Source organism: Carassius auratus, unplaced genomic scaffold, assembly GCF_003368295.1.
Source record: "Carassius auratus strain Wakin unplaced genomic scaffold, ASM336829v1 scaf_tig00215842, whole genome shotgun sequence".
Taxonomy (NCBI): domain Eukaryota; kingdom Metazoa; phylum Chordata; class Actinopteri; order Cypriniformes; family Cyprinidae; genus Carassius; species Carassius auratus.
The window spans coordinates 129,035-138,693 of NW_020528269.1; positions in this window are offsets into that span (position 1 = coordinate 129,035).

A 9,659-nucleotide genomic window follows, 5' to 3' on the forward strand; every position below is an offset into this window, starting at 1 on the left:
ATTGGTTAACGCGACGCAAATTGACGCCAAAGTTAAAATTTTTCAACTCGGGCGGCCGATGCGAATTCACATCAAACGCTAAATGCACAAAAAGCACCATTCGTGCTTAACGCGCGTTTCGACCAGACGCTATATTCGCGTTTGGTGTGAACACAGCATTAGAACTGACACTGACAGCATTAGAACTGGCACTCACTGATGCTCTTATTTTACTCTACCTTTTTTTTTTCATATAATTGTTGAGAGAATTGCCTTAAAAAAAATGTGTAGTCTAGCATGTTAGTCGCTTTGGTTAAAAATGGGTCAGCCAAATGTAATGCAGCCTAATATGTCACATACCAAAGCCCAGAGACACTGAGACACTTCAAGCCTCAGATTTCACAGCTATTTCTCCTCCTGACATCTTTAACAAGGCGCAGTGCAATCACGTTTATACACTGAATTCACTGCATGAATTTTGGATGAGGAGGATGTTATCAGGCAGTGTGGGGAAAAAAAGTGGCATTGCAGACGGAATTTTATGAACGAGTCCAGAACGGACCCGGGCCGGATACGATGCTCATATGACCGGGTCCAAAATGGACCTGGAGCAGATATGCGGCTCATTCGTGGATCCAAAGCGAAGCCAGCGCACATGCACCCATTTATGTAAGGATACGCAAAGGGACCGCAGCGGTGTCAGACCGGATCCACGAGCCGCATAGACCAACGCTACTTTTGTGTCATCGAATGGTAACGCCCCTTTTTGGGGGAAAACAAACGGATTCCCCTGATACAGAACTCGCTCTAGTTTCTTGATAGCAAAAATGACACAAACATACACACTCTCTTTGCCGGCCGAGGACTGTGAGAGGTATTTAAAGAAGCTACTGGATACGGTGTTTACAGAGGTGTCCCTTTGAAATGGTCGAAAACTGGATTAATGACCCCACGCAGTGGCCAAATATGGACGTCTAAAGTTACCATTATCTCGTGGAATCACAAAAAGCCCCTTTCATACTGCACGTCGGACCCGTCATATTGCCGGAACATTGCCGAGTCGCCTTCTGTGTGAAAGCAACCACGTCCCGGGATTGATTCCCGCATTGAACCCGGGTCGGGGACCTAGTAACATTGCCAGATTCAACCCGGGACGAGCGCTGTGTGAACAAAAGCCAGATCTAATTCCGTGTCGAAGTGATGACGCGCTTTATCGCGCAACTCTTTTAGAAGATCAACGTTCGCGGCAAAAAAATATGTGCAAACTGTAATGAAGCAGAGGTCAGTTAGTCCCTCACTTTCTGCGCTGACGCCGTGATTGTTCGCTTGCTTCAGTGAAAGTATAACGTGCTTAATGTTTTCGACTCGTACATTACACATCACTCCCTGATGTCACGTGTCGTTACGGGATCTTTACGGGTTGTGTGTGAAAGCACGCACATATGCAAAATCTAGCGACCCGCGAACAGTTGCCAGAACACTTTACCCCTGTATTTGCCAGAATGACAGTGTGAAAAGGGCTCAAGTAGCCTATTTTTTTGTCATTAACACACTCACAGTATGATAAACTAGACGATGAGGCCATTTCAAGAGGAGTTGGTGGTTTACTTGGATCATATTTCACTTGATTTAAGCTATTATGTGTCTGACAGGCCTGTATACATCAAAAACAATGAAAAACAAAAGGTCCCTGGAGCGAGTTCTGTATCAGGAATCCATTTGTTTTCCCCCAAAAAGGGGCGTTACCCTTCGATGACGCAAAAGTAGCATTGGTCTATACGCTGCGGTGTGCATGTGGACACAGTTTCGGATCCGCTTTCTGGATCCGTTCCGGTGTTGTGCCGAATTCCGACTCCCTGCCAGAATCTGACTGCCCTCGCGTGCACGCGCATGGTGTCATACAATGGCGCCAGTTGCGAAAACAGACAGTCGTTAGTAATACATTGCTATTTGGGTATTGGTGTTTGATCGCGTATTTAACTAAACGTCTATGATTTACAACTCGGACTGTCTAGCTGTGCTTTTATCGTTTGTGTGTTTTACTTCAGTAAAACAATAAAAAAACTACTCATTTTCTCTAATGCAATATTCCTTTTAATGAAACAGAATGTGTTTGTTAAATCTGTTTTGTTAAATCTTCCTAAATTACTCTGCCCTTATGCTGAAAACATTGAAAAGCTGTGAAGACCTTGTGCTTATACATCGAGCATATCAATAGAATGCAATATGAATTCAGCGACTTCATACTTCCCTATATTAAATGCTTATTATTGAATCTAAATACTTGTGCTTTTTTGCAGATATTGTACAGGATAAGATGTGTCTCCAGAATGAGTTTATTTGACCCCTGACCCAGTAAAATTGATATCATTGGTGGGAGTATGAATTCAGCAGTGCTGCCAAAATCAAACCCCCCTATTTAAAATACTTATTATTGAATCTAATCACTTGTACTTTTTTGCAGATATTCTACAGGATGAGATGTGTCTCCAGAATGAGTTTTTTGGGTGTCTGACCCAGCTAAAGTGATCTCAGTGTGGGGGGTGCGAATTCAGCAGTGCTGCCAAAATCATACTCCCCTATATAAAATACTTATTATTGAATATAAACACTTGTGCTTTTTTGCAGGTAGTCTTTAGGATGAGATGTGTCTCCAGAATGAGTTTTTTGGGTGCCTGACCCAGCTAAAGTGATCTCAGTGTGGGGGGGGTGAATTCAGCAGTGCTGCCAAAATCATACTCCCCTATATAAAATACTTATTATTGAATATAAACACTTGTGCTTTTTTTTTTCTAGGTAGTCTAGAGGATGAGACGTGTCTCCAGAATGAGTTTTATGGTTCTCTGAACCAGTAAACATGATATCATTGGGGCGAGTATGAATTCGGCAGTGCTCCAAAATCATACTCCCCTATATAAAATACTTATTATTGAATCTAATCACTTGTGCTTTTTTGCAGATATTCTACAGGATGAGATGTGTCTCCAGAATGAGTTTTTTGGGTGTCTGACCCAGCAAAAGTGATCTCGGTGTGGGGGGTGCGAATTCAGCAGTGCTGCCAAAATCATACCCCCCTATATTAAATGCTTATTACTCAATCTAATCACTTGTGCTTTTTTGCAGATATTCTACAGGATGAGATGTGTCTCCAGAATGAGTTTTATGGTTCTCTGACCCAGTAAACTTGATATCATTAGGGGGAGTATGAATTCGGCAGTGCTGCCAAAATCATACTGCCCTATGTAAAATACTTATTATTGAACTTGACGACTTGTGCTTTTTAAATAGGTAGTCTTTAGGATGAGATGTGTCTCCAGAATTAGTTTTTTTGGTGTCTGACCCAGTAAACATGATATCATGGGGGGGTGAATTCAGCAGCGCTGCCAAAATCATACTCCCCAATATAAAATACTTATTATTGAATATAAACACTTGTGCTTTTTTGCAGGTAGTCTTTAGGATGAGATGTGTCTCCAGAATGAGTTTTTTGGGTGTCTGACCCAGCTAAAGTGATCTCAGTGTTTTTTGAGTCTTTGACCTATCTAAATTATGAATTTAAGCAGTACTGCCAAAATTAAAATAATCAAAATAGACTACAGTGTCCTGATGATCCTGTGCCTTTAGGTAAATTTATATAATTTTGTAACTATTTATAACTGATTTCAGGCAAACACTTTTCAATGCCACTAACAATGTTACTGTCTCTCGCAGACCTCTTCGACCCCAAATCATGTCATGTTACTTATCAGTTGCCAGTTTTACCAATCATTATACTTATAGTTCTTTTTTTATAAATTCACTGTTCTATTGTGAATAACATGTCATGGGAAAATCATTAAATAATTTTATTTACACTTTACATTGGAAAATATGTTCCTGATTTTGTTGATTTAGAATAAAGATATTTAAATAAGTTAGCAAACAAATGGTATATTTTAAGTGTACAATTTAGTTTTCAGAAAAAAAAGATACTTTACATTAAATAAAATGAATGGTCAACATAAATCATTATAAATATGATGAGGAGTCAATGTTCGCTAACTGCGCAGATGAACTGTTTGTTTTTCCTGGAGCGTTGCACGCAGTTGCAATGAAACCAGAGTGGGCACACATCACAGCCAATCTAAACATATCGACAAACAAATTTTGAAGTCAAGCATAGGTATTTCTTTAATCCATATCAAACAATACTTACATGAACATTATTATATCACCTTCAATTCATATGGCAAATTCAATAAAAGTTTGATAAAGGAAAACATTCTTTCTTCCAATGCTTACCCAGTTAGTTACTTTTTTCCCACTGTTCTTGTCCCCACACAAGTCCTTAAGGTTAGCTAGGCAGATCATGCCAAGGCAGAAGAATCATTGTTGTCATAAAACAAGTTCTTAAAATATTAAAATTTTTTACAAGCACATGAGTAATCACATATTTACCAACATTGTTAAATGGTTAAGGTACCAAAGAATTAATGAATATTGGAAATGTGAAACTTACCAGTGTTCTGTAAGACACAAGCCGCTATGGTCATCCTCAAGGCTGCCACACTTTTCTCAGATGTGGAAAAAAGTAGCGGCTCATTATTTAGAAAACATTCTGCAAACTAAAAAAGAAAAGTGATTATGTAATTGAGAATTATATTTTGTCAATTTTTTCTTGATGATTTAAGGCTGCAAGACTGTCTTTAATAAAATAGAAGTAAGGGAATTCTAAAGAATGATGTCACTACTAGAATGATAACTAAAAGGAAGTCCCCCTTATCTTCTATTGTCTTCCAAATATCTCCTTGTTTTGTTTTTCAATGGAAGTCACATTTATTTCAATATTTATCATTGATATTCATTTGCCATCTAGAATGACCATCTCCGTTAATATTTACCTCTGGTGTTACACTAAGGAAAGAAAGTCATATATGGCATAATGATCCATTTAACATACTTTCAAAACAAAAGGCCCACATGAACTGCCATCTTGTTGGCACGAATGGGGTAACGTGCCACATGCCCATTTGGGCACGTTGTAGCCCTTCTGTATCATGAAGGACCTGTAATATTTATGATATTGGGGTAAAAACATATGTAAAAACATTGTACATATGACAATAAAAATCTTGAATTTGGAATTTATTAAATTAAATAGAATACTAAGAAACACCTTTAGAATTTCAGAAGATCTTGTTTAAAATGTTGATTTACCTCGTTACATTCTGACACCTCTGGATGTCCGTTGTGGACTCTCCAAGAGAATCAAAGAACAGAGCCCTCTTCTCTTGTGGGATCATTATCTTAATAATAAAGATATTGCAAATAATTACAACAAAACCTTAAACGCTAAAAAAAATTGTATCCAACCACTTAAAAGATAATTAAGACTGCTTATAAAACATATAAAATGTACCGTCAGAGTCCAATGATGGTTCTCATTAATGACCCCAAAAATGTGCCTAAATTTGTTTGGATCCATCTGAAATTTCTTTTAAAATAAAATCAACCAGTATTTTAAGATCTAGTGAGCAACAAACAAAAAAGCATTCCATGACCCATGTTTGATTGCTGTTAAAAGAAATCTGACACTTTTTCCAATGTGACATGGCCCGGCCTGACATTGCCACACTGGACTTTATTTAGAGTCAGAAATTCATATGTAATTATTATTGAAATTATAATAATAATTAATTAATATATTCATCAGAAATAAGATTTTTTTCCTTATACCAAAACTCACATTACCTCTATTGTCTGTTGTATGATATAATACACAACTGATGTTTGTACATCAGTTGAGTTACATCTATGTTAATCACATTTATATTGCAGTTATTCTGTTGAATCCTTATTGTATTTTTGTACCAAAAGGTACATATAAGCACTCTTGAACTGACGGCAATAAATGAAGACATATTAGTTTCCTATTAGAAAAAAATATTCAGAGAGGTGATCTGTTTAATGTTTACTTTTTTATTTTGAACTTTGGGTGGTTTTCTTTGGACATTATGTGTTTGTAAAACATTATTTTAACAAAATAATGAATAAAATGTTGAAACCGTTTGATATGAAGTGGCATCATTCACAAACTGTTCGATTTTATTAACACAATTGTATATAAGATGTGTACTTAACAGAGATGTATAAAGTACTAGAGAACCATACTTGAGTAAAAGTACAAGTGCTCTATCAAAAAAGTGACTTGAGTAGAAGTAGAAGTGCTCTTTAAGCACCACACTTTAGTAGAAGTACTAAAGTATTCAACATTTTTTGTACTTAAGTATTGCAAGTAGTCTATTTTAAAATGTACTACTCAAGTACTGAAAGTAAAAGTAGAAGTATTGTGTTATGTAGCTATTAAAGAAAGTAGTCAAAAGTTTGAACATATTGTTTTTACTATTTCAAATGATTAACCTAAAGGACAATCACAATTCATTTGACTGTAACTTCTTGTAAACAAAAAACGGTTACTAGGGTTAGTTAGCCCAATTTGCAAAATGATGTCATTAATAACTTACCCTCATGTTGTTTCAAACCCATAAGACATCAGAGGGTTATTTAGAATTTTTTGAAGCATCGAAAATACATTTTGGTCCAAAAATAGCAAAAACTACGACTTTATTCAGGATTGTCTTCTCCATGTCTGTTGTAAGACAGTTAAAAACAAAGCAGTTTGTGATATCTGGTTCGCGAACGAATCATTCGATGTAACCGGATCTTTTTGAAACAGTTCACCAAATCGAACTGAATCATTTTAAACAGTTCGCGTCTCCAATACGCATTAATCCACAGATGAATTAAGATGTTAACTTGTTTAATGTGTCTGACACTCCCTCTGAGTTAAAACAAACCAATATCCCAGAGTAATTCATTGACTCAAACAGTACACTGACTGAACTGATGTGAAGAGAGAACTGAAGATGAACACCGAGCTGAGCCAGATAATGACTCGTTCACGAGTCAAGAACCGTTTGTGTCAGACGCGTCCGATTCGTGAACCGAGGAGCTGATGATACTGCGCATGTGTGATTTAGCGTGAAGCAAACCGACACACAGAGCGTCTGGAACCGAACTGTTTTCTTTTGGTGATTGATTCTGAACTGATTCTGTGTTAATGTTATGAGCCAAGGTGCAGTCAACGCCAATGACGCCATTGCATCGAGCGCAAAAGAATCGGTGAACTGTTTTCTTCAACTGGTTTATTGAATCGAACTGTCAGAAAGAACTAACGTTACTGGTCATCCGAAAACCGATGCAACCGGTTCTTGACTCGTGAACGAGTCATTATCTCGCTCGGCTCGGTGTTCATTTCTCTCTCCACAGCAGTTCAGTCAGCACGCGCAGTCTCGCTTGATTCGCTTAATGATGTGCCAGCTTCATCAAACCTGCCATCTACAGTTCTGGCAGTGGTTTGTAATGGAATGATTTGTACCATTATTATAATTGTAACGAGTAACGATGCAGCACATAAAAAAAATATCGGAGTAAAAGTATTAAACTCAGCGAAAATATGTACCGAAGTAAAAGTGGAAGTAGGAGAAAAAAATAATACTCTAGAAAAGTACAGATACCGCCTTTTAGTACTTAAGTACAGTAGTGAAGTAGTTCTACTTCGTTACTATACATCTCTGGTACTTAACGTATACAAATATGTACACTGTGGAAACCAATAAGAAAACACAAACCATTTCAGAAACAAAAACTTATTTACTTATTTCGCCAACATTGTTATAATTGCTAGTTAAAACTTTAGAACCTAGCAAGATAACAATTTCCAAGTGAGTTGGTGCTTCTTAAAGAATCAACTCACCTCACTTTCAAAATCTTAAATTATGCAATGGTGTTACTCACAACTGGTGAATTCATGTGTAACTGCTATGTGTACTTTGTATTATTATAAGTAGTAGCAGTATTATAACTGTCTAAATTGTTGTTTAAGTACATACATGATTCTATATCTGAAGACCCTGAAAAAATTTAAGCTCCTGAAGATACTTTGGCATTGGCCAGAGGTGGAGATGCCGGTGAGGAGGGGCCTGTAGAGACCACAGAGAGTGGTGGTGGTGGAGATGCCAGTGAGGGGAGGCCTGTAGAGAACACAGGGAGTGGTGGTGGTGAAGATGCCGGTGAGGAGGGGCCGGTGAGGATGGGCCAGAGAATGGTGGTGGTGGAGATGCCAGTGAGGAGGGGGCAGTAGAGCCCACAGGGAGTGATGGTGGTGGAGATGCCGGTGAGGAGGGGCCTGTAGAGACCACAGGGAGTGGTGGTGGCGGAGATGCCGGTGAGTAGGGGCCGGTGAGGATGGGCCAGAGAATGGTGGTGGTGGAGATGCCGGTGAGGAGGGGCCTGTAGAGACCACAGGGAGTGGTGGTGGTGGAGATGCCGGTGAGTAGGGGCCGGTGAGGATGGGCCAGAGAATGGTGGTGGTGGAGATGCCGGTGAGGAGGGGGCAGTAGAGCCCACAGGGAGTGATGGTGGTGGAGATGCCGGTGAGGACAGGCCAGAGAATGGTGGTGGTGGAGATGCCGGTGAGGAGGGGGCAGTAGAGCCCACAGGGAGTGGTGGTGGTGGAGATGCCGGTGAGGACAGGCCAGAGAATGGTGGTGGTGGAGATGCCGGTGAGGAGGGGGCAGTAGAGCCCACAGGGAGTGGTGGTGGTGGAGATGCCGGTGAGCAGGGGCCAGGAAGTAGTGGTGGAGACGCCGGTGAGGATGGGCCAGAGAATGGTGGTGGTATAGATGCCGGTAATGAGAGGGCAGTAGAGACCACAGGGAGTGGTGGTGGTGGAGATGCTGGTGAGGAGGGGCCAGGAAATAGTGGTGGAGACGCCGGTGAGGATGGGCCAGAGAATGGTGGTGGTGGAGATGCCAGTGAGGAGGGGGCAGTAGAGACCACAGGGAGTGGTGGTGGTGGAGATGCCAGTGAGGACGGGCCAGGGAGTAGTGGTGGAGATGCCCTTTTAGGAGGGGCCGATAGAGACCACAGGGAGTGGTGGTGGAGAAGACTTTATTTTATGTGGGATCCGGGGTTGTTCCACAACATGTAGCCTCAAGTGATCAACATTTATTCTTGGAAATTTCAACCCCCCCTCATCTTCGAGGTCTGCACTTTTCCCTTCCAATTTAGTGATCGTATAAGGGCCTAGAAAGTTTGCCTCCAGTTTTCCACCCTTTCTCTGTTGGCTCCTTAATATATTTTTCCTCCACACTTTGTCCCCCACTTTGAATTCCTTCTGGGCTTTCTTCTGTTTGGATTGTTGCCTAACCCTTTCTTGGTAAGCTCTAGTGTTAGTATGAGCCTCATTTAAGACCTTACTCATAGCAATCGCCGATTCTGTCAGCTGTTCAACAGACATTGTATCCTCCGCATTCTGACAAAAAGGGCAGGACAATACTGTTAAAAAAAGTGCTAGCTATTTATCATTAATTATATTTATATGAAAATTATAACAATCTGCAGTTACCTGATAGTGCTCAGGAATTTCTTAAGGTTACCGAGCCTCCCTCCCAAACATTAAAAAGTAAGGTGAGTACTTAGTTGTAACCTGACGCTTTGTCCTAAGCCCAAACATTACTGCATCTAGATGTCTATCCCATTCATTTGGCTTGTCTCTTACAAGCTTGCAAAGGGATCTGGCAATGTAATAACATTATTTTCAGGTTCAAAGCAGTCAGAAAGTAACATTTACAATCATG